Source organism: Pseudophryne corroboree, chromosome 3 (assembly GCF_028390025.1).
Source record: "Pseudophryne corroboree isolate aPseCor3 chromosome 3, aPseCor3.hap2, whole genome shotgun sequence".
Classification (NCBI taxonomy): domain Eukaryota; kingdom Metazoa; phylum Chordata; class Amphibia; order Anura; family Myobatrachidae; genus Pseudophryne; species Pseudophryne corroboree.
In genome coordinates, this window is record NC_086446.1 from 403105493 (window position 1) to 403131360 (window position 25868).

Here is a 25868-nt window from a genome sequence, read left to right on the forward strand (position 1 = left end):
GCATATGATGGGGCTTTAAAAGAGGTGTATACTCCAGTGGGGAATGGCGGGGGTGACAATATTGGCAGCCACTAATGTAAGGTGGACGGGTGGCTAACGCTTGCAGCAACCGACCTGGGAAGGGAGGTGGTTTGGTGATGGGCAGCGCAGATGAAACAATGGGACCTGCAACCGTCCTGGCATCTGGCCAGGCCAATCCACCCTGCCGCCGAGCATAGCATGTTTGCTGCTCAGCTGGACCAGACAATCTCTATCCCCCATCTTCCCCGCTGTCTCCTATGTCCTCCCCCCTTCCCCCTGGGCTGGGCGTCCGCAGGATGGGGATGTGTCCCGGGGAAGTCTTGCGGTGCTGCCGGGCCCCCTCCTCCTCCTGCCCCCAGGGCAGCAGTAGTGATAGAGCGGAGGAATGACACGGGTGCTCCACGCAGGCAGGTGACGGAGCGGTGCAGCGGGCATCAGGCAGACAATGAGTAGCAGCAGCGGGGGAGAAGGCAGGAGGGATGCAGAACAGCCAGTCTGGCCCCGCCCACTGCCCAATTACATCTGCTCTAGTGACAGGGGGGTGCTTTCTTATGGGCTGAAAGCATGCCCCTGTCAAAGAGGCACTACTAGAGGTGCCGTTTACAGGGCTTTTTTTAATGGGCTATTACTGCCCGATGCTTGGCCCTGCCCCCCACTTTTGGCCCTTTCACAATGACAGCACAAGGCACCGAGAGAGGTGCCACCGAAACACACTTACAACTTTTTTTCCACACAGTAAAAATAATTAAAATAATAAAAAGGCTGAAGCATATACTTATGACACAGTAGCTGTGTCATAAGTATTTTCTTTGTATTATTTTAATCAATGGCACATGTGTGGTAATATGTGTGGTAATATACACTGTGCTGTCAGCATGGCTGGCCGTTCTTTTATATAACATATTAGCAGTAGATGCTTGTTACAATATTTGCAACATAATTAGTGCTTTCAGTGGGATACAAATTGTTGTCTCCACGTGTGTGGTAATATACATTGGATAGTATCCATTTCTTTGCAGTAACAGAGTTGAGTCAAGGAGAATGTTTCTATTCATTTCATTGTAGCAATACTATGGTGAATATGTAACCTTTTTCTAAAAACTGCTGACTCTGATAGTAGTCATTTTCTTTGATGAAATTGATTATACATGAAGCCGTAGTTTGATCACCAATATCAGCATTTGTGAATGTTTTATTATTAGTCTGCATAATTAAAGTGGAGGTGGTCTTTTTTCATTACATTTAATTCTGGTCATTAGACAAACTGTCTTTTCATAAAGTGCTAATTCTGGTGGTTTATTCCTATTAATAACCTTGGTAAAATACCCAGCATTAATTTTCAAATAAGCCAAAATTAACCAATTGTGGATATCTTTTTTTTCCCTCTTTTTTACTTTATATTCCTCCAATTGTCACGGACTCTCATCTCTGATTCAGGGGTACAGTATGCAGCGCAGGACCCCTTGTCTAACAGAGACAGCAGATCCGCTTTAATACTTTTTTCCTACTATTCTTTGTTTCTATTCAGAGTATATCTACTTACCTTTATCCAGTTTCAGCACTTCTTTTGTTCTTTTGTGCACGGAGGACTCTCATTAGTGATCCCTGAGTCAGATTCTGGTCATTACTACTATCATACCACACTGCAAACGCCCAATGCCGTCTGATCTTGGTAGCTAAACAGTGCTGGGCTCAGCCACTACTTGAATAGGAGACCTCCAGGGAATACCAAGTGTTGTAGATTTGATATTCATTTGACTCTGCGCCTAACACTAAAAGCAGAGCCTTCCTCTATACCTTCCTTCAAACTTTGATTTCTACTTACTGGCTTTCTCCACAACATATACAGGGCCGGCAACAGGGGGGGGGGGGGGGGGGGGGGGGGGGGTGCACCCCACAAAGAGTCTTCTTTTCTCTTCCTTTTGACAGCACACAAGAATACCTCAGACTTCAACCAGACACTAAGGCGAGTTCCCGCTTGTGGGACCCCCTATCGCGGCAGTCCATACCTCCAGTCCTGGGAGATGGACCAGGGGTTGCTGATGTGCAACCAGACTATTGCAAGCCTTGGGCTTCATTAGACCACCGGGGCACATATATTACTGGCGCTGAGAGACACTTTCAAAAGGCCAAGAAACCAGTGATGGATTTCAGCCAGGGGAGGCAGCACTTCCTCAGCGGCCTTTCCCCCAGCCCAGGGTGCCATTCCGCTAAAGTCTTTTTGCCCTGGGCTGCTTCTCCTCCACCCTCCTTCCTCACAGAGATGCTGGGCAGGCATTACAGGAGCTCTGCAGGTCTCCAGGAATGCTGGGTTCGGTCTCCCTGTATACCTCTCCTTAGAGTCAGGTTATACACAGCGCTGATTCCTACCAGCTCTAATAGCTGGGTAGTTGAATTTAGTGCCCACTGTAGTTAAATTGTGATTTCTGCATTGTATGTGACTTATGCTAGATCTGCTGTCTGTTGTTTTCTAACTGAACATTTATATCACTTCCCCTTTCTCCTTTCCTTCTACAGTAACCCTTAGATACTGTAGTGTACAGGGTTTACTGTTGCCCATATTACAATTTATTTGTGAAGGCTCATTGTTTTGTACTGTTCTTAGTTACATTGTGCACATTACCATATTGTGTGTATACTCTCCTTGCAGTTATGTCTAACAAAGACAAGGCAGCTAAACAGACTGGGCCTCCTACCCTAGTGTCATGTAGGACCTGTTCAGCGGGGTTATCACCTCAGGATTTATTACAAGATGGTCAGGGCGCCTGTTGGTTTGTGGCCCTGGGCCAGTCAGCTTCCCCTGTACCATCACAGGAGCCTCCTTGGGCCTCCTTGGGCCTCATTCTCTCACATGCTGGCAAAAATCACTGACCATATTACAGCCCCATCTGTGACTCCCCCTGTGGGTCTGCCACAGCAATTGCAGTCTGTCAGCTCATACTTGCCCCACCTGTCCCTCCTCCCTGGTTGGACATGTTTTCTAACTCCATACAGAGTCTTGCAGCTTCATCAGCTGCATTCCATAATATATTGCAAGGCCAGGTACCAATATCTGCCACCAAGCGTACTGTGCCATCCTCACAGTCTACGCCACTCTCTGATTCTGAGGAATCTTCTGCTGCTGCAGATCATGCTCACCTCTCTGATGCCGACCCCCCCTCCGGAGAGGAGGAATTACAGTCTAAATTTAATGTGGCTGCTTTGGTTAGGACAGTAAAATTCTCTCTCCAGCTAGAAGATGCACCAAAATCAAAAGATCCTTTGTGTAAATGCCAGAAAGTGGTAGTGGCTGAATTTCCACACTCAGACCACTTCTCAGATGCTATGAGCAAGGCATGGAAACAGGGCCGGTGCTAGGGTGTCCGGCGCCCTCCTGGAAACTATAAATTTAGCGCCCTTCTACAAATGGAATACATGATTTGCTAGCTGTCAGAATGCCGGCAATCACATGACCAACAGCGGCATCCCGACAGCAGAGGGCTACATATACTTATCCCGCCCACCCTAACCCTTGGGGGGTGGCGGCTAGGGCTACCCCCCTTGGGTGTTGGCTATGGCTAACCCTTGTTTGGTGGTGGCTAGGGCTAACCCCCCATACTTAGCTTCGTGATGGCGGCATTTGGTGTTCCTGATTGGGGTCAGGATTCCGGCATTGGTCACATGACTGCTGGCATCCCGACAGCCAGGATGCTAAACGTATCCCCAATTATGTCCTATTGACATGTCTAACTACAATATTTTATAGTTTCAAATGTAATGTGCATACTGTTGAAAAATAAGTGATTGAACTCTTGTGTCTATGCTGACTTTGTTTAATGTTCCAATAAAGAGATGTAAAAAAAATTACACCTTCCTGTTTTAAGTTTTCCATTTTTTACACTATGTATGTATTCAACTGATATAATAAACTACAACAAAGAGAGGTAAAACAATGCAAACAGCAAACATTTATTGAATAATAAATTATTTTTAAATAAATATGAACTTAAAATGACAAACTTTGGTGGGGAGTTCAGAAGATAAAGAGTAATACTGAGGTACATTATTTCCAGTATATCCTATAACAGTGAGAGATAGTGGCCTTATCATAATTTTTTTAGTGCAAATAAAGTACTGTACCAAAATAGCTAAACAACATTTATTTATATAGTCTAGGCTTAAACTGTACTTTGGGTATTCAACCAGTGAAGAATCTTTATGTCCAGATACTTTAGCTGAAGTGAGTGGTCATGGCATTCTCAGGGTTTATTGGAACAGGTTACAGCCATTTAGCCCTGCATGCTTTCATACTTGCACATTTTGAAACCAATTTTTCAATTTTCAGCTGGTCACAAACCTCACACTCAATAGCAACCATTGAGAGACTGACAAGCCTCTCCTGTGAAATGCTTGATCGCAAATAGTTTTTTTTATTAATTTTAACCTGGAAAAAGATCTTTCTCCACTTGCTACACTAACCGGAAGAGTTACTAATATTCTGAATGCAATTTTCAAATTTGGGAATGACAGTTCATTGGAATGTATAAACTTAATTGCTTCATATGGATTTTCTAAATTTTCCAATTCTGTTGAAATCAGATCCCTGAAGGCACACAGTTCATCAAATAATTCATTTCCATTGATGTCTCTGTTATCACTATCTGATAAGTGGGTTTCCAAGTTAATGCACTGCTGTCTCAAATTTTCTTTGTCTTGTTCAGTAATGTTCTTTAGGTCATATAAAAACTTGAATCTATTTGTATGTTGCTGCAACTGTTCAAATCTTTCCTTGAGGGATGACATCACTACATCTAAAACAGTGTAGAAAAAATTAACTCGGAACACATCTGCAGGAGCTTGACGGGATTCATCTGAGTGCTCATAATCAAACTGTGTAGCCTTTCTTCTTTGACATATTTTTGAAGCAGGTTTATATTGAGGCTCTCTATCAAGATCTTGGCATAGCTGTCTGGAAGTTTCAAGCAAAGACTCATAACTTGCATCTGTGCGGTAGTCAGAAACAAAAACTCTTAAATTATCAATTGCAGTCAAAGCAATGGAAATATTTTCCCCAGCATTTTGAAGCATCTTGCTTACAGGATTAATATGATTTAGCAGGTCATGCCATAGTACAAGGGAGCACAAGAATTGGAAATCCTTTAAACTGGTACAGAAATTCTTGGCTTGATGTCTTGAATCTCTATCAAATTTTTCATCACAAAGATTTCGTATAACGAGTCATAAATTTCTCCAGTTTGATATCTGAGTGGCCGCAGAGCATCAATGCGACTTTCCCACCTTGTTTCAGAGACAGGCTTAAGTGTCAAGGAAGAAATATGTTTCTTGAGAACTCCCCAACGCTTCACAGATGCTGAGAAAAACGTAAATATCTCTTGAACTGTTCCAAAAAGCTGACTGTTTCACAATTGACTTTGGCGGCATCATTTACAACCAAATTAAGGCTGTGAGCAGCACAGGGCACATAGAAGGCACGTGGGTTCTTGTTTAAAATTAATTTTTGCAAGCCAATCTTTTTTCCTCGCATATTGGCGAAAATTGTTGTAGCCTTGTCCTCTAATATTCTCAATATTAAGATTCCAGGAAGACAGTTTAGTCAGAATAATCTCACACAAACCTTCACCACTTGAATTATCAACTTCAAGGAAACCTAAAAAGTGGTCTTCAATTAGAACATTGTTTTCCTTGCACGAAACAAAACGTATGACAACAGTCATTTGCTCAGTGTGGCTAATGTCTGGTGTACAGTCCAGAATGATTGAAAAATATCTGGCCTCCTTGATAGAAGAAACAATCTTTTCTGTGATGGCATTGCCCAGTAATTCAATCATTTCATTTTGAATATCCTTGCTTAAATAATGAACTTTCGATTCTGTCCGGATTGTTCTCTCTATATGAGTAGCGATAACAGGATCAAATTTTCCAAATAGTTCCACTAGTTTCAGAAAATTTCCATTGTTCTTCTGGTAGATTTTATCAGATGAACCTCTTAGTGCAAGACTCTGAGAACCAAGATATTTAATCATATCAATAAGTCTTGTTATTACATTGATCCAATGTTTCTTTTCTAGTTCGAACAATCGTTGATTTTGGGAATCTAGTGTAGACTTATTCTTCAGATTTTTTTTTAAAGTCGTACCATGTCTTCAAATGTTGTATGTGACTCAGACTTGTTTCGTGTGCGTGAAGAGCTTTGGATAAACTCTGCCATCGATTGTAGCCAGTAGATACAAAGCTGGAAGAGCCACTTGTATCTGATGGTGAAAATAATTTGCAGCAGAAGCAAAAAACACAATCTTTATCTGCTGAATAAACTAGCCAAGGCCTTGGCAGTAATTCACAATTTTCCATTTTACGATTATAGTACGTGTTGCTGAACTTCCGTCTATTGGCATCCATAGGGTAAACAATGGTTTTCTTCTGAATAGGGCCTGCTTCTATAAGAATCATTCTTATTTTGTCTGTGATTTTGGGCCATTTAGCTGGATCCTCTAACTGAAGAGAATGCGATGATAATGGTAAATTTGTTTCTTCCCCTGTTTGGTTAGTTTTGTCTCCCGTCGCTATATCTGCTTCTGTTATGACATACAGATCTTGGCTAGTTTCAAAAGTGCTAGCTACATTTTCTTCCAGTTGTGGGTACTGACTTGTTGAAGTAATTGGTAGATTTTCTTCTTTTTGTGATAATTGAATTGTAGAGGTACTTTCTTGGTCTTCATCCAACTGGACGTTCTCACTTGTAGAAGTACCAGATTGAATGTCTTCAGTTTGTGTGTTGTCAATAGTACTTTTTGTTTTTTTATATAATTATAAAGTGCACCAGCTTGTTTTTTGAGGGCCTTCTCTTTTGCTGCCTTTCTTTTCTTGTTTTGCCAGCCTGATGTTTTTTTTTTTTCCTTCCATTGTGACAATGGAAACGTAACACCATTTAGGTATTGGTATATCTAGGAAAAATATATAAGTATTGATTACACATGGATAGGAATGATCTCAACTCACTTCAACCAAACCAAAGATGACTTTTGAGATTTAGAAATATACATCAAAGATGGAACACACATACCAGAAATTTTAGGAAATATGTAGATTTTAACAGCTGTATATTACCTGCATCATGGATATGCCTTGCAAATGATTGCCGCTTTAAAAAAAAACGTGCAAAATCAGCCGGGGTCTCACAGCTCCAACCATCTCTTACGCCATTACATCCAGTCCTTTGTGTCATCTTCAATCGTTCAAGTTAAAGCTGAGCAACAAAAGATGCGCGTGTCTGGTCTTGGGTGGGGGGAGAGGTCCTTTAGACTCACATCCACTTGAATAGGATAGGCTACAAAACCGTCTGTGCACAGGGCACACAGCAACATAGGTGTGAGTGGTGGGTGAAGCCACTGCTGCTAGTATGTATAGCACTGCTGGTCACCAGGGCCACTCATGCGACAGGGTAAAGCAATACAACTATAAGAACTTAAATAAAAAAGAAAGAAGGGTGAGTTACTGAGAGAGGGTGAGAGTCAGTGGGTGACACGGAGAGGATGATAAACAGGGAAAGGCAGTGGGAGATGGGCAATGGTGAAATTAGGGAGAGGCAGTGGGTGATGGGGAGAAGAAGTGTTAGACGGATAGATGGTGACACCAAAGGCAGTAAGAGATGGGCAGAGGGTGATGCTGGGAAAGGTAGAGTATGACGCTGGGGATAGGCATTGTGAAACAGGAAGAGGGTGACATTGGGGAGAGGAAGTGGGAGATGGGCAGAGGATCCAATAGGTATCAATGATGTTGCTAAGAGTAACACAAGAAAACTCCTACTTGGGGCATGCTTCAATTAGATATGATTGTAGTAGTTAAAACTACTTTTTATTAGTACCATTTAAAATAGAGGATTAAAAAAGATTTTATTAAGGTAAAACATACAATTTATAGTAGGTATCCGTTAGTATGGTATAGCAATACCTGAGGTGAAATTGTTGTAAAATACAACCAGGGCCAGCGACAGGGGCGGTTAAAGGGGACACCTGTACCGGGCCCCAAGGATCAGAGGGTCCCCAAGGATATGCCGCTTAGTGCCTGGCAGGGATTTGAACGTCTTGTCTACATAGGGCAGTGAGATGTAGGCAATGTGGCTGCAGTCTCAGAGTGACAGGAGCCTCTCACACACTGTGACTGTGCAGCCACTCTATCAGGTCCAGCTCTGTTGCAGGTAGGGACATGGCAGCAGATCCGCTAGCCGGGAATCCCGTGCCCTGCGCTGACCTCTTCTAGTGGAGTCTGCTGTGTGGTGTTCGGATCTGGGTATTAGTAACATAGTAACTAAGGTTGAAAAAAGACAATTGTCCATCGAGTTCAACCTATTTGTGGTCTCCTATGCAGTCTTATTATAGGACTAGTTATTTTTATGTTAGGACTAGTTAAATTAACTATAATGCGTGCTTACGCACCATAACCCTGAATATCTTTATACAATAGGAATTTATCTAAACCATTCTTAAAGGTGTTGACTGAGTCCGCAGTTACTACTCTCTCAGGCATGGAATTCCAAACACGTATTGTCCTTACTGTGAAAAAACCTTTTTGCCTTAATGTGTGGAAACTCCTCTCCTCTAACCTAACCTAAGCGAGTGACCACGTGTTCTCTGTACTGATCTAATAGAAAACAAGTCCCTCCCAAGCTCTGTGTATTGACCCCATATATATTTGTAGATGTTGATCATGTCCCCTCTTAGTCTCCTCTTTTCCAATGTAAACATGCCTAGCCTTGAAAGCCTTTCCTCGTATTCCAGCGTCTCCATGCCCTTGATTAGTTTGGTCGCCCGCCTCTGAACCTTTTCTAGCTCCAGGATATCCTTTTTGTAATATGGTGCCCAAAATTCTACACAGTATTCAAGATGAGGCCTCACTAGTGATTTATATAATGGGAGTATAATACTCTCGTCCCTTGCATCAATTCCCCGTTTTATGCATGCTAATATCTTATTAGCCTTCTTTGCTGCACTCCTACTTTGGGTACTGCTGCTTAATTTGTTATCTATGTGAACCCCTAAGTCTTTTTCCAGTACAGAATCCCCTAATATTACCCCATTTAGTATGTAGGTATTATTTTTGGTCTTGCCCCCACAGTGCATTACCTTACACTTGTCTGTGTTGAATCTCATTCTCCATTTTGCTGCACATGCTTCCAGTTTAGTTAATTCTGGAGAGACTCAGCATCCCCCTCCATATTTATAACCTTACACAATTTGGTATCGTCTGCGAAAATTGACACCATGCTCTCTAGACCTACTGTTAGGTCGTTGATGAAAATGTTGAACAAAAGTGGTCCAAGTACAGACCCTTGTGGCACACCACTTAGTACTTTAGTCCAATTTGAAAATGATCCATTGACCACAACGTGCTGCTCCCTATTATCTAACCAATTACTGACCCAAGTGCATATTGTGCTCCCTAGCCCTATTTCTTGTAGCTTATAGATAAGACGCATGTGTGGTACAGTGTCGAAAGCTTTGGCAAAGTCTAAAAAGATTATATCCACCTCCTTAACCTGATCAAGGTTCGCACTTACTGTTCCATAAAAGCCAAGTTGGTCTGACATGATCTGTCCTTCACAAATCCATGTTGGTTCCTTTTAATTACCTTATTTGCTTCAAGGAACTTTTGAATACTGTCCCTTAGAATACCTTCCAATACTTTCCCCACTATAGATGTAAAACTAACTGGTCTATAATTACCTGGTTCAGCTTTGCTCCCCTTTTTAAATATCGGCACTACCTCCGCTATATGCCAGTCCTTGGGAACCATACCCGATTTAACCGAATCCACGAAGATCAAAAATAGAGGTCTTGCAAGTTCAGCAGGCAACTCCATAAGAACTCTCGGGTGAATTCCATCTGGACCAGGTGACTTATTAATCTTTAACTTTTTTAATCGGTCACAGACTACCTCCTCACATAAATAAGCATTTAGCAGTGGGACATTATCTTTGTTGAGGTTTTGTGTTAGACCCAGCATTTGGTCCTCTCTGGTAAATACTGTTGAAAAAAAACTTGTTTAGTTTGTTTGCTATGTCATTATCATTTTTGATTAAGACTCCCCTCTTGTCCTTTTAAAGGGCCTATACTCTCCTTCTTTAGTCTCTTGCTGTTGATGTAGTTTAAAAAAAAATTGGGATTCGCTTTGCTACTAGTTTTTCAGTTTCTACTTTAGCCGCTCTTATTTCTTTTTTGCATATTTTGTTACAATCCTTATAGTGCAGGAATGACTCCGCATCCCCCTCAGATTTGTATTTTTTAAATGCTCATCTTTTTTTGTCCATTAATTCCTTTATATTTTTGTTAAACCACATTGGTTTGGGATTTTTATTCCTTTTTTTGTTGCTGGTGGGAATAAATTTATGAGTATTATTAATTAGCAGTGATTTTAATACATCCCATTTCTCTGTAGTATTTTTTTCCTTGAAACAGAATTTCCCATTCAATGTCCCTTAACGCTTCCTTCATCATGTCAAAGTTGGCTTTGCTAAAGTTTAGAGTCCTAGTTAAATGTGACCATATTGTGGTCGCTGTTACCTATGGGCTCTCCTACTTCAATATTTGATACCAATTCCCTATTGTTAGTTAATACCAGGTCTAAGACTGCATTGTACCTAGTTGGTTCCTCGATTAATTGAACTAAGTAATTATCATTTAGCATGTTTAAAAACATATAGGCCCTCATTCCGAGTTGATCGCTCGCTAGCTGCTTTTAGCAGCAGTGCAAACGCTAGGCCGACGCCCTCTGGGAGTGTATCTTAGCTTAGCAGAAGTGCGAACGAAAGGATAGAAGAACTGCTACAAGCAGCTCGAAACTTACTCCTTCCTTGCGATCACTTCAGTCTGTTTAGTTCTTGCTTTGACGTCACAAACATGCCCTGCGTTCGGCCAGCCACTCCCGTTTCCCCAGGCATGCCTGCGTTTTCACCTGACACGCCTTCGTTTACCACCCAGAAACTCCCACTTCCTGTCAATCACTCACCGATCAACAGAGCGATGAAAAAAAGTCGCTAGACCTTGTGTAAAACTGCATAGTTTTGTGTGAAAGTACGTCACGCGTGTGCCCTGCGGCCCGTACGCATGCGCAGTTTTGCCGTTTTTTACGTGATCGCTGCGCTGCGAAAATCGGCAGCTAGCGATCAACTCGGAATGAGGGCCATTGCCCCTAGCAGTATCACATGAATTGATTTTCCAGTTTATCTCGGGATAGTTAAAGTCTCCCATCACTACTATGTCTCCTACTCCTGCTGCTCTTTCAATTTGGTTCAGTAACAATTTCTCGTCAGACACATTAATACCAGGCTGCCTGTAGCATAACCCCAATAATAACTTCTTTATTCCTTTACCCCCACATGCAATTTCTACCCATAACATCTCAATAGTATTTACAGTCCCTTCTTAAATATCTTCCCGTATAACAGGTTTTAGAAATGGCTTTACGTAAAGACATACCACTCCACCCCGTTTTTTTAGTCTGTCTCTCCAATACAGCGTGTAACCCTCTAGATTGACTGTCCAATCGTGAGATTCGTCCCACCACGTTTCAGTAATGCCTATAATATCATATTCCCTGCTTGCTGCAAGGATTTCTAGTGCCCCCTTTTTACCTGTAAGACTTCTAGCATTTACATACATCCAATTGAGATATGCATTTCCCCTTATGGTAGGGACATCGTAATTCTTATGCAGTAAAGATGACCCATTATCGTCGTTGGATACTGTATTACTACCCTTGCCGTCTGCTCTATTCCTCCCCCGTTTTGTTCACCAACGCCACCCCTGCTATTCTTACTGAATGACCCATAATTTCTTGCTAAACCCTCCCCCCTGGCACCTAGTTTAAAATCTCCTCCAACCTTCTAACCATCCTTCCCCCCAGCACCACTGCCCCCTCCTCATTCAGGTGCAATCCATCACGACAAAAAAGATGGCGCCTGACTGAGAAGTCCGCCCAGTGTTCTAGGAACACAAACCCTTCTTTCCTGCACCAATCCCTAAGCCACACATTTACCTCCCTAATCTCCCTCTGTCTCCCTTGGCTAGTGCATGGCATGGGTAATAATTCGGAGAATATTATCTTAGATGTCCTTGCCTTAAGTTTCTTGCCTAATTCCCTATAGTCTTTCTTAAGGACATCCCACCTTCCACTAACTTTGTCGTTGGTACCAACGTGCACCAAGACCGCCAGATCATGCCCAGCCCCTCCCAAAAATCTGTCTACCCGGTCCACGATGTGCCGCACCCGAGAGACAACAGACCCTACAGGGGAGTGGAGGACAGGTGAGTCTCTCCACAGGGTAAGAGTGGCTTGGTGAGGGGACACAGGGTTTTGGGATAAGGTCTGGGAGTTATATATATACATACATACTGTATATATATATATATATATATATATATAATTGAGGGGACCCCAGGGATATCACTGTACCGGGCACCAAGATATCTGTTACCGACCCTGAAAATACTGTCCCATATTTCCTAGGTAAGTTATTTCCCTATTGATAATCTGGGTCAGTCTGGGGTACAGAGGAATCAATAAATCTCTGTAATAGGGTTTTCACTGAGCGTGTCCTTCTAAATTTTACACATGAACACTTTTTAAATACACCTGCTTTTTGCAGGTGAGTTAGTAGAAGCCCTGCACGGATCAGCGAGATCTGTGTGGGTTTCAGTGTCAAAAAAAATACATAGTTTTAAAAAAAAAATACGCGGGGTCCCCCTCCTAAGTATAACCAGCCCCAGGCTCCTTTGAGCTGGTGCTGGTTGCTTAAATATGGGGGGGAAATTGCGTAGGGGTCCCCCGTATTTTAACAACCAGCACTGGGCTCTTGGACTGGTCCTGGCTCCAAAAATACAGGGAACAAAAGATGTAGGGGTCTCCATATTTTTGAAACCAGCACCGGGCTCCACTAGCCAGGGGGGTAATGCCACAGCCCGGGGACACGTTTATATCGGTCCACAGGGCCAAAGCATTTAGCTCCCCCAACTAGTCATCCCTGGCCAGGGTGCACTGGCAGAGTGGCGACCCCCTAAATAAAGGAGTCCCCCCCTCCAGGCACCCAAGGGCCAGAGATGAAGCCCGGGGCTGTCCCCAGCATCCCTGGGCTGTGGGTGCTGGGCTGATAGTTGTAAATGTAAAAAAAAGATAATATTGTCTTTGACTTGTGGAACTACAGGTCCTAGCAAGCCTCCCCCGCATGCTGGTACTTGAAGAACCACAAGTACCAGCATGCAGGACATTAAAGGGCCTGCTTGTACCTGCAGTTCCAAGAGTCAAATAAATATTAAAATAAACACTGTACACACACACCGTGAAAGTACAATTTTATTAAAGCATACTGAACATACACTCACACATACTTACCTACCTTCTCACGTCGTATCGGTCCCCTTGTCAGGTAGAATCCAAATGGGTTACCTGTAAAAAAAAAATAAAAAAAAATATATATATATATATATATGTAAATGAGAAAAGACGCTCCATTGGCTGTGGGTGACGCTGAGGATGACGCTAGGGAAAGGCAGCGTAAGATGGGCAGGTGGTCCCACTGGGGAGAGAATGTGGGTGAAAGGCAGTGGGAAACCGCATTAAACAAAAACAAAAAAATAACATAAAAAAAGTAAGCTTACCTCACTATTACTTGATTCCAATTTATCCAATCGGAAATTGAGAGTAGGTCCTCACCTTCGCCAATACCTACAAAGTACGAAATATATGTTTATATTATAATGAATGTAGGAATTCTAAATTATAATATAATAAATAATATAATTCATATTTTAAAGAGCGGTAGGGAAAGGCAACAAAAAACGGGCAGAGGGTGACACTGGGGAGACATAAAGCATAACGGCCGTGGAGAGGCAGCGGTATAGGGTGACACTGAGTAGAGGGAGACTGTTTTGCTGGGCAAGGGTAGTGGGAGATGGGCAGGGGTGACACTGGGGAGAGGTAATGGACATGGGCAGGTGGTGACACTGAGGAGAGGAAGACGGTGATGCTGGGAAAGGGCAGTGGGAGATGGGCAGTGGGTGACACTGGGGTGAGGTAGAGGGTAACGCTGGGGAGAGGCAGTGGGAGATGGACAGTGGGTGACACTGCGGTGAGGTAGAGGGTAACCGCGCTGGGGAGAGGCAGTGGGAGATGGGCAGTGGGTGACACTGGGGATGGATAGAGGGTGGCGCTGGGCAGAGGCAGTGGTAGAGGGTGACACTGAGGAGAGGGAGACGGTGATGTTGGGAAAGGGCAGTGGGAGATGGGCAGTAGGTGACACAGGGGTGAGGTAGAGGGTAACGCTGGGTAGAGGCAGTGGGAGATGGGCAGGGGTGACACTGGTAGAATTACAGGGTGACGCTGGGGAACAGCAGTGGGAGATGGGCAGGGGGTGGCCTTGGGGAGAGAGTGTCGGTGACAGACAGTGGGAAACTGCATTAAACAAAAACAAAAATAACTCACTATTACTTTACTCCAATTGGTCCAATCAGACAGTGACAGAAGGTATAAAAAAAATTATATATATATATATAGATATAGATATAGAGAGAGAGAGAGAGAGAGAGAGAGAGAGAGAGAGAGAGAGAGCAGGCAGCAGCTATAATACAATAGTACGGGCCAAATATACAATTAGCTCTGATCGTTTTGGAGTTAATGAATTCGCCCCCCTAAATATTCAATTACAAACCGTTTTCGTCCATTTTGAAGCCATTTTCACCGATGTCTTTCCACCTCTTTTTGTAAGTGAAAAGGCATTGGTGAAAAATGCCTCAAAATCAGCGAAAATGATCCGTGTTTCAACGGAAAACACATGGATTTGCCGATCCACGTATTTTCCGCCCCTGCCACATTTTTCGCCTAGGCAAAAAAACGGCCCTGCTATTGTATAGGGCGAATCACCATTTGCCCTAAAAATAGCAAAAAGCAAAAATTTTTCGTCTAGGTGAAAAAAAAATGAGCTAATTGCATACCCCCCGCTACCTGATACACAGACACATACCTACATATACACGGTTGGGTATGCGTTACCGCCGCTGGGGATACAGTCGGTCAGCATACCGACCGTGGGATCCTGGCGTCGAAATGCTGGCAGGGGGGGCGAGCGCAACAAGCCCCTTGTGGGCTTGCTGTGCTCGCCACGCTTCGGGGTCGGTGGTGACTCTATGGTTGTCGTGGACACCCATGAGTAGGAATAGTCCCTGCTAGTCGGCATGCCGACTGTCAAATTTAGAGGGGCGGGATATAGCCGTCGGTACTCCGTCGGTCAGATAACTAAATCCCCATATACATACCCCGCTCCACCCCCTACCATTATCTAAACCCCAGTAAAGTTAAGTTAAATAAGCACTATTAAATAAATATTTTAAACATTTATAATAAAACACTTACCTTTTTTTCTGTAACTGCTTCTTCTGTCTTCACTCTTCAGCGTTTCCTGCTCCTCCTGTCTGCATAGACTGGCTCCTCTTCGGCGGCCATTACACTCCACTCCACACCAGAGTCCAGTCCTGAGTCAGAGGAGGGGAGGGAGAAGAAGGGAGGGAGAAGAAGGGAGGGGAGAGAGGGGGGCGTTGCATTCGCAACAGAGGCAAGAGACCTAGGGAAGGGGAGAGAGGGGGGTGGGCGGCACTGGATAAAGAGAGGAGAGAGGGGATAGGGCAAGGGGTGGCGCTGGATAAAGAGAGGAGAGAGGGGATAGGGCAAGGGGCGGCGCTGGATAAAGAGGAGAAAGGGTATAGGGCAAGGGGCGGCGCTCAATATTAAAATGCATCCTGGATGGAGGACGCGTCGCGTCTCCGCAACATGACAGGTGCGTGCAGGGCGGCATAGCGGTGTGTGGAGCCTGGAGCCGGAGGTGGGCATAGTCAGGCACTGAGGCAGGCTAGCCGCATCGCCGCCGTACTTATGTCTGCTGGCGCCACTGAGCTACCTGTCATCAGTGGTAGCTGGCAGATACAATACAGACAGAAGGGATGCAGTTGCAGGGAAGGCGCCTCTCTGGCCAAGCGCCTCCCTGCACTGCATCCCTTTGCTGAGCGGGTCGCGCCGGCCCTGCATGGAAAACTCCTAGCAAGAAATTTAATGTAACTAAGAGGCTCAGCTCCTTTTATCCGTTACCTGCTACTGATTGTACAAAATGGGAAAATCCACCTACTGTGGATTCTCATGTGACATGCTTGATAAAGAGAGTAAAAAACACTGTTTTCTCTGCGCTCTGGAACCTGTGGCTTGTCTCATTGCAGGTGTTCACCCACACCAATCAGCACAATATAGAAACAAAGCAATGAGCACACAGCGCTGGAACCATAGGTAAGTTTTAAGATCAAAGCTGGTCATTCCGAGTTGTTAGCTCGGTAATTTTCTTCGCATCGCAGCGATTTTCCGCTAATTGCGCATGCGCAATGTTCGCACTGCGACTGCGCCAAGTAAATTTGCTAAGAAGTTTGGTATTTTACTCACGGCATTACAAGGTTTTTTCTTTGTTCTGGTGATCGTAATGTGATTGACAGGAAGTGGGTGTTTCTGGGCGGAAACTGGCCGTTTTATGGGTGTGTGTGAAAAAACGCTGCCGTTTCTGGGAAAAACGCGGGAGTGTCTGAAGAAATGGGGGAGTGTCTGGGCGAACGCTGGGTGTGTTTGTGACGTCAAACCAGGAACGAAACTGACTGAACTGATCGCAGTGGCAGAGTAAGTCTCGAGCTACTCAGAAACTGCAAAGACATTTCTAATCGCAATTTAGAGAATCTTTCGTTCGCAATTTTGCTAAGCTAAGATTCACTCCCAGTAGGCGGCGGCTTAGCGTGTGCAATGCTGCTAAAAGCAGCTTGCGAGCGAACAACTCGGAATGAGGGCCAATGTCCACTAATAAAACTTTTTGGTATACACTTCCAATAGTGTTCTCTCAGCTGATATCAATACCAAATCACTTGTCTTTTGAAAAGACACTTACATTAATGTAACTTGCGTCATTCCCTGAAAGGTTTCTTTTTTTTTTGCATTTAGGCGGCATAATACCGGAGGGTATATCCCACTAAAGTAGACGTTAACGGAGCAAATTGGATATAGGAGGATAGACAAAATTATGCGGGCTTGATAGTTGCTAGGATTCGTATCACAGCATCAGGAGCAAGGGAGAGGTTAAGACATTGCGGTGGCGTTTACATCACCATCATCATCATCACTGCCCGTATGGGGGAGGGCCCCCCTGCGTCCCCTACCATTTAGGTGCACTGACGGAAAAATCAGATATATGTACAGGGTAGGTATAAGCACCTAAGGTGTTCTGATAGTGAGGTCTGGAAGTGTATGTCTGGAAGTGTATTAATGTAACAACTTCTGGAAATGAGGGTATGGATGAGGGTGCTTGATATGCAGCAAGCATCCAGCATGCAAAGATATGTAGGCAGCACACACTGAAAGCAGGACTGTATCTTCCTGCAGGTCAGCAGCTCCTATCATGGGCGCCCTGCCAGCTTCCAAGATGGCGCCGCCAGACTCCAAGCCCAGGCCCTCACAGCTCCGGTTCCAGTGCTCCCTCCTGCTGCGCTGGTGGAAGTGGGGAGCGTTCCTGTAAGCAAGGGGCCCCCTCTCACTGCTCCACTGCGGGGAACGGAGATCGGGGGACGGGCGGTGGAAGTAGCGCCAGCCACGTCCCGCCAGGAAGCACAGCCGCGCACGTCCCCACTGCACGGAGCCTCACAGCGGGCGCCGCGGCTAGCGGGCAGGGTGTCACACAGGGCGGGCCGAGAGGAGGCAGGTGAAATACCTTCAGGAGGGATAGGTGAGGGGTCGCCGACCACGGCCGTGGTCAAGGTCCCGCCGCGGTACTTCCGGTCCGGGTCTGTCCTCGGCTCCAGCTAGGCAGGTAGGCCGCAACCCGCACGGGCACAGGGGGCACCCGCCGGCTCTGCAAACCCACCCACCCAGTGCAGGGGAGCTGTTGTAAACTGCTGGTGGGTCTCTATGGGCAGTTGGTGGGGACTGTGTGTGTGTTATAAAGAAGCACTAATGCAGGAGCTCTGTTCTAACACGTCCACGTTCTTTCACAGTTAAGCCACGCCCCGCTGAAGGTTTCTTTTAAGCTGATTGTAGCTTCTGTGATATTTCTATTCTTCCCCCTCCAATCATCTCCTCAATGGAATCATCTCAAGCACATATATGCGTAGGAGAGAATAGATAACAGTTCTCTAGTATCAATACAATTTATTCCATATTGTTTCAAATCAATGAACAACATAAATTAGCAGAACGGGAATGCGGTAGCAAAATTACAGGAAATAGGAGCTCAATTGTACCCTTGAAGGAATGAGCTGAGATAACTGTTTTATGTGATATATTTGGGATATTTGAGAAATGTGTATATGTTAGTATTGAATTATGTGCAGGGCCGGTGCTAGGGTGTTCGGCGCCCCCCTGCAAACTATAAATTTGCGCCCTCCCATATTCCTTTGGCGCGCGCCGGGAAAAGGGGTGTAGTCTCACAAGTAAGGGGCATATCCACACAATAGTACCCCCATTCAAAATTACGCCACAATGTAGCACAATCTTATTCATCTTATACGTAATGCCCCACCCGTAGTAGTAGTGTGCTTATACATAGTGCACCCCCAGTAGTAGTAGCGTCCTTATGCATAATGCCCCCCAGTAGTAGTAGCATCCTTATGCATAATGCCCCCCAGTAGGAGTAGCATCCTTATGCATAATGCCCCCCCAGTAGTAGTAGCATCCTTATACATAATGCCCCCCCAGTAGTAGTAGAATCCTTATACATAATGCCCCCCAGTAGTAGTAGCGTCATTATACATAATGCCCCCCCCCAAGTAGTAGCGTCCTTATACGTAGTGCACCCCCAGTAGTAGAAGCGTCCTTATACATAATTCCCCCTAGTAGTAGTAGCGTCCTTATACGTAATGCCCCCTCCAGTTGTAGTAGCGTCCTTATACGTAGTGCACCCCCAGTAGTAGAAGCGTCCATATGCATAATTCCGCCCTAGTAGTAGTAGCATCCTTATACGTAATGCCCCCCCAGTTGTAGTAGCGTCCTTATACGTAGTGCACCCCCAGTAGTAGAAGTGTCCTTATACGTAATTCCCCCTAGTAGTAGTAGCGTCCTTATAAGTAATGCCCTCCAGTAATAGTAGCGTCCTTATACGTAGTGCACCCCCAGTAGTAGAAGCGTCCTTATACGTAATTCCCCCTAGTAGTAGTAGCGTCCTTATACGTAATGCCCCCTCCAGTTGTAGTAGCGTCCTTATAAGTAGTGCACCCCCAGTAGTAGAAGCGTCCTTATGCATAATTCCGCCCTAGTAGTAGTAGCGTCCTTATACGTAATGCCCCCCCCCCCAGTTGTAGTAGCGTCCTTATACGTAGTGCACCCCCAGTAGTAGAAGCGTCCTTATACGTAATGCGCCCCCAGTAGTAGTACCGTCCTTATACATAATGCCCCCCCAGTAGTAGCATCCTTATAAGTAATGCCCTCCCCCAGTAGTAGTATTGTTATACGTAATGCCCCCCCAGTAATAGTAGCGTCCTATACATAATGCCCCCAAGTAGTAGTATCGTCCTTATACGTAATGACCCCCCAGTAGTAGCGTCGTTGCACGCAATGGCCCCCCCATTAGTAGCGTCGTTACACGTAATGACCCCCCTGTAGTAGTAGCATCCTTAAAGCACACATAAACGCACACAGACATACCACACACACACACACACACACACACACACACACACATTTCCCTCTCACACTTCACTTACCTAAGCCAGTCTCCCTACACTACAGCAGCCTGGTCCGTGTAGCTCTGCCCCCTTCTGGTCCGTTTAGCCCCGCCCCTTCCGCCCGCTTAGCTCCGCCCCCTTCGGTACCGTGCACAGCGCTGTCCTGTCACACAGGGGAGGGGAGGGAGGAGGATTTTCATGCTGTAGGTGCCGCAGCCAGTGCCTGTCATACAGTGACAGCAGCAGCAGCAGGGGGCACAGGACGGCGCAGCAGGGAAGGAATGCAGAGCAGGGGGAGCGCCTCTCCGTCCCAGCGCCTCCCTGCACTGCATCCCTTCGCTGAGCGGGTAGCGCCGGGCCTGATTATGTGTATACAGCAATAAATAAATGTAATTATACATATATTAGTGTATTTGATTGGGAAGCCTATATCACTCAGTAATTATTATAAGAGATCAGCGCAGTGATACCAATTTTTGTTTTACATTCCTGGAAGGCAGACTCTGACTCTAAGAAGGCACTGAAAGCACTTCCGTATACTGGGACTGGACAAAATAGCCACTAACGAGGCAGCCTCTAAAACAGCTTGTCTTCCCTAAGTTTCCTTTACACGTCCTCAGACGTCATCCTTTCCATCCTTTCACTCTCAAGGCAAGGCCAGACCTTCTCTAGACTGTCACATACCACAAAAGGCTTGTAAGCCCAAACCTAAACAGGCCTGGGCAGCTAGGGGCCCAACTACCAAGCCAGAGGATAAACCCTCAGCCTAACGGGACGGGCCTCCCCCTGGGGGACCCCAGAGTGGGAGGCCAACTGCTTCAGTTCGCCCATGCTTGGCAACAGATAACCACGGATGCCTGGATTCAAGAAGTCGTCTCCCGTGGGTACGCTCTGACCTCCCTGAATCGTCCTCCCAGACAATATTTTCCTACCAGTCCACCAGCAGATCTCAGCAAAGCCAAGGCACTAAAAATGGTTATTCATGCCTTACTACAATCAGGTGTGATTATTTCTGTCCCAGTGTCTCAACAGGGCCAGGGTTTCTATTCCACACTCTTTTTGGTTCAGAAACCCAATAGGTCTCATCGACCCATTCTCAAGCTAAAGTTACTGAACAAATATCTCAGGGTGCCCAGGTTTTGTATGGAAACTCTCCGTTCCATTGTCCTGGCTATGCGACCTGGGGATTATATGGTCTCTCTGTACATACAAGATGCTTACCTACATGTCCCTATAGCACCCTTTAATCAACAACACCTCTATAGTTTGCTGTCCTACATCAGCATTTCCAGTTTCAGGCCCTACCCTTCAGCCTTTCCATAGCACCCAAACTCATGGCAATGATTGCTGCTCACCTTCAGCGGCAGGGAATCCGTATACTTCCTTACCTGGATGACCTCCTCCTGCTTGCACATTCTCCAGAGGTCCTCAACAATTATGTCCAGGTGACCATGTCGTTAATTCAGAATCCCGGTTGGCTGATCAACTGGGCCAAGTTCTCACTCATCCTGTCCCAGAGGATGCTCCATCTCGGGGCTCTACTGGATGCTCAAGTACAACTCATCTTCCTTTCTCCAGACAAGATAACAGAACTACAATTGCACATCCACAACTTACTCGCAGTCTCTATACACTCCGCAATGCAGACCCTGGGCTCCATTGTATCCACGTTTCAACATGTTGAAATACGCCCAATTCCACTCCAGGCCTCTACAACACCTGATACTGACCAGGTGGAATGGTCAGTCCAAGCAGATCAGATCTCAGAACCATCAACGCTGGATTCATCGCACAGGGTAAGTAACTCATACCCTGGTCTTGTTCTGCACAAAACTTTTTTTGCATAGCAGGGCTGCACAAGCGATCGCAGCCTTGCTATGCAAAAAAACACTCCCCCATAGGCGGCGTCTAGTTGATCGCACGGGTTGCAAAAAGTTGCAGCGTGCGATAAACTCGGAATGACCCCCCCACTATCTGGTGGTTTAAGCTCCATTGAACATTTCTACTTGAGGTTCAAATCAAGTCTTGTTGGAATCACACTTGAACATTCAACTTCTATTTAAAGACTTTTATATGGACAGTTGCAACTACAGTCTCAGCGCCCTCTGGTTTCCGTTTTATATATATATATATATATATATATATATATATATATATAATTTTGACAGTGAGCTGCTCTGCTGTAGCGTGTCGGTCGGCCCTCACACGCCTTCGTAGCTGATGTTCATTTCTCACATCAATGTCACCTGGTACTCTGCAGTTTCCACATCGATTATTCTCAATGGAGCCATATGTCCAGTCAGAAATATTACCACCCTTTGCCCAAAAGCCGATAATCAACCCTTTTTGCAACTCAGATAGATCGCTCCTTTTACCCATGACAGCAATGAGTGATATGTGTGCAGACGGCTTGTCGCACCCCTTATATACCAACCAAGCCAGCGGGATGAGACATGATGTACTTCATGGGCTACGCCAATGGCCGTGGCCTGTGGATGCATTGACGCTGTGTACATTGTCCTCCATTGTGCGGGAGATCCGAAAAGCTGGGACCGGGTGTATCAGCGCCTGACACATACAAACTGGTGGCTTTCCTCCGGACTAAACAGGGATAGCGTGAGGCGGAACTTTGTTTTTTATGACGTGAGCTTGTACTTTTTTATTAAATAATGCTTATAGAATACTCACCATGTACGCCCCTCATCTCTGCTTTTTTACATATACACTACTGAACCTGTGGCACAGGTTCTATTAGGAGGAGGCAGCACTGAACATCTATATTGAGAGGACTTGGACAATATAAACTGAAAGAACCAGTTGGTTCTGAAGAAAATAACGGATTGAATTATTGCGCGATCTGTCATATATATATATATATATACATACAACTGCTCGGCTCCGGCACTCCTGCTATGCACAACTTGCTCAGGTGCCTTCCCTGTGGGACATGCCCACACACATGTAGAGATAGTTTTGCAGGCGGCACTCAAAGACTTACACAAATGGTGAAAAAACATCCACGTGTGGATGTTGTTTTAATGCGTGTTACGTTTCGGGGACGTATCCCCTTCCTCAGACAGTGAGATAGTGCAACAATACAGATATAAATACATATACCAATCAGTGCCACTTACCCCCCTTCCTTGACTCTCAGCTGCGTGCCTCGCGGTGTTCCAGACCTCCCATGTCCCGCACTTCCGGTCTCTCCGCTACCCGAGCACAGGAAGTAGCGTCACCGGGTCAGCCGGTTACCATGACGACGCGCAGCTTACTGTCATGAAGGAAGAAAAACACATAAAAACACATTCATAACATCTAGATACTAGATAAACATAAACCACATGGTGAAACACAATCCTACGTGTTAACCTAAAATGATTAGACATACAAAATACAGTTGCGCCCAATATGGGCTGGAGTTTGCCTACTAAAAAAGCCGTAAAAAAATTGTGCAATGTGTACGTATGATAACTGCAACGGACAACCTAGTACCCAAACTTGCCATATAGCCATAACAGTATAATGCTTCTAACGATTGTCTTGCAACCAATTTTTATCATAAGATGTTTTACTTTTAGTTCTGTGTGCCACTGTAAATTATAATTCTGAGTGTCGTTTTTACCAATAATAATAATAATAATAATTTTATTTATATAGCGCTCTTCCTCCAATAGGACTCAAGGCGCTTAACAGATACATAGCATAATATAGTACAGAAAATAATGAAGTACATTTTCATAAAATACAGAAGCATGAAGATACTAAAAGGGACACTATGGAAATGCTTGAGTAAACAGGAAAGTCTTGAGTCTACTTTTGAAGGATTCTATAGTTGGGGCCTCTCGCACTGTGCGGGGAAATGAGTTCCATAGAGTCGGAGCCGCATGACTAAAAGCTCGACCCCCAGATGAATTACGGTAGATTCTAGGTACTGCTAAAAGTCCTTCATCTACAGATCGCAGTAATCGAGTGGGGCAGTATGGGGTCAGAAGCTGTTTCAGGTACCTTGGGCCTTGGTCATGTAATGCTTTGAAACTCAGTAAGCCAATCTTGAAGATGATTCGCCATCTTACAGGCAGCCAGTGAAGGGAGTAGAGGATGGGTGTTATGTGGCTAGAACGGGGCTGGTTAGTTAATAGCCTGGCAGCTGTGTTTTGCACCAGCTGTAAGCGTTGCAATTCTTTTGCTGGTAGACCAAGGTAGAGGGCATTACAGTAGTCTAAACGAGATGATACAAATGCATGTATGACTTTTGGCATGTCATCTGAGGGAATTAAGTGCTTGATTCTGGCTATGTTCCTCAGGTGAAAGAATGAGGATTTGATTGTGGCTGATATCTGATGTTTAAGTGTCAAGCCACCATCCAGGACAACGCCAAGATTCCGCACACGATCACTGGTCTGTAATTCTGAATCCCCCAGTGTAAGTCCAGTTGGTTGGCTATGCTGCAGTCTTGTCCTTTGATGTTGCGGTCGTATCAAAAGGACCTCTGTTTTATCCGGGTTCAGTCGCAGCCAACTCGCGCTCATCCACTCCTGTAGTTCAGCTAGACAGCCATTTAGGGTTGCTATTGGGTTATCAGTGCCCGGAGCAAAGGACAAGTACAGTTGTGTATCATCTGCATAGCAGTGGTAGACCAGGCCATGGCGCCTGATTATTTCGCCCAATGGGAGCATGTATACTGCAAAAAGCATGGGGGATAGTATAGAACCTTGTGGGACACCACATGGCAATGGCACTGGTGGTGATGAGTATAATCCAGATGATACTCTCTGTGACCTGCCTGTGAGAAATGATTTGAACCAGCTTAGGACTGTGCCATCCAGACCACAGAAATGTATCAGTCGCTCAATCAGAAGCCCATGGTCCACGGTATCAAATGCTGCCGAGAGATCCAGAAGGATTAATATTGAACAGTCACCTCTGTCTTTTGCCATCAGAAGATCATTTAACACACACACCAGGGCTGTTTCAGTGCTATGTCTTCTCCTGAATCCTGATTGAAATGGATCATAAATATCATGGGTTGTCAGGCGGGTTTCCAGTTGATTTGCAACGACTTTCTCAATAACCTTTCCTAGGAAAGGAAGGTTTGATACCGGTCTGTAGTTGGTCATGCAGTCGGGATCTAAATTAGGTTTTTTAAGAAGCGGTCTAACAATTGCTTCCTTTAGGGGTCCAGGAAAAATGCCTGTCTGCAAAGAGCATTGAACAATTTTTGTAAAGACAGGACCAATTATATCCATACAACCTATTAGAAGCTTGGTTGAGGCTGGATCCAGATCACAGGTGGTGGGACGCAAAATTCGAGCAATTTCAGCAGTGTCCTTTACATCCACTGGGTCAAAGCTGGTCCATGAAGGCAGGTAGCTTATATTGGCAGGCTTTGTAGTTTGGCACTCCTTTGATGGCACTGTGGAGATTCCAGCCCGGATGGTGGATATTTTATCTGCAAAGAAGTTTGCAAACTCGTTGCATCTTGCCTGGGAGAGGGTCTCATCAGTCTGCAGGCATGCTGGCTTGCAAAGCATCTCCACTGTGCGGAAAAGCTGAGCTGGCCTATTGTTTGCTGCTGTGATCTCATTTGACAGGAACTGTGCCTTCTTACGAGTGATTGTCGATTGATATTCTACGTTATGCTTTATTAGTTTTATTTTGTCATCCACTAGGTTAGTCTTCCTCCATCGTCTTTCCAGTCTACGCCCCCTTTTCTTGAGCTCACTAACACTGTTGTCGAACCATGGAGCTTGACGTTGTGGTTTACGAGGTCTTAAACGCACAGGGGCGATAACATCAATTGCAGCCATAACATCCCTATTATAATAACGGACTAGGGAACAGGGATCTTCACAGGCACCCAGTATAGCAGAGAGATCCAGATTTGCTGCAAGAGCCTGGGGAGTCATACCCCTCCTTGGACGATACCTGGTCAACTCCACGGGCAGAGATCTTATTTGAGGGGTTGCAACTGAGAACCAGAGGGAGTAGTGGTCTGACCAGATGACTGGGTTTATTTTTAGGTCAGTGACTTCTAATCCAATCTGAAAGACAAGGTCGAGAGTGTGACCACTTTTATGAAAAGAGAATTTTTAATCACAAAAGAGAATTTTTAATCAACCTATA

General features: G+C 45.0%; 1 long non-coding RNA gene and 1 pseudogene across 2 annotated transcripts; one reads left to right on the top strand and one right to left on the bottom strand.

The window, feature by feature from the left end:
* The first annotated feature begins 1646 nt into the window (after positions 1 to 1646).
* Positions 1647 to 1765, top strand: LOC134898514 (5S ribosomal RNA; annotated as a pseudogene).
* A 2253-nt stretch (positions 1766 to 4018) lies between these two features.
* LOC135055736 (uncharacterized) lies at positions 4019 to 18080 on the bottom strand. 2 transcript variants are annotated; one of them, XR_010243798.1, is made up of 3 exons: positions 15421 to 18080; positions 13671 to 13737; positions 4019 to 6962 (listed from the first exon to the last, which is right to left on the bottom strand). It is a non-coding gene; the product is annotated as an uncharacterized LOC135055736 (long non-coding RNA). The 2 variants fall into 2 exon arrangements; XR_010243797.1 differs by lacking the exon at positions 4019 to 6962 and adding an exon at positions 12396 to 13458.
* Positions 18081 to 25868: the final 7788 nt, after the last annotated feature.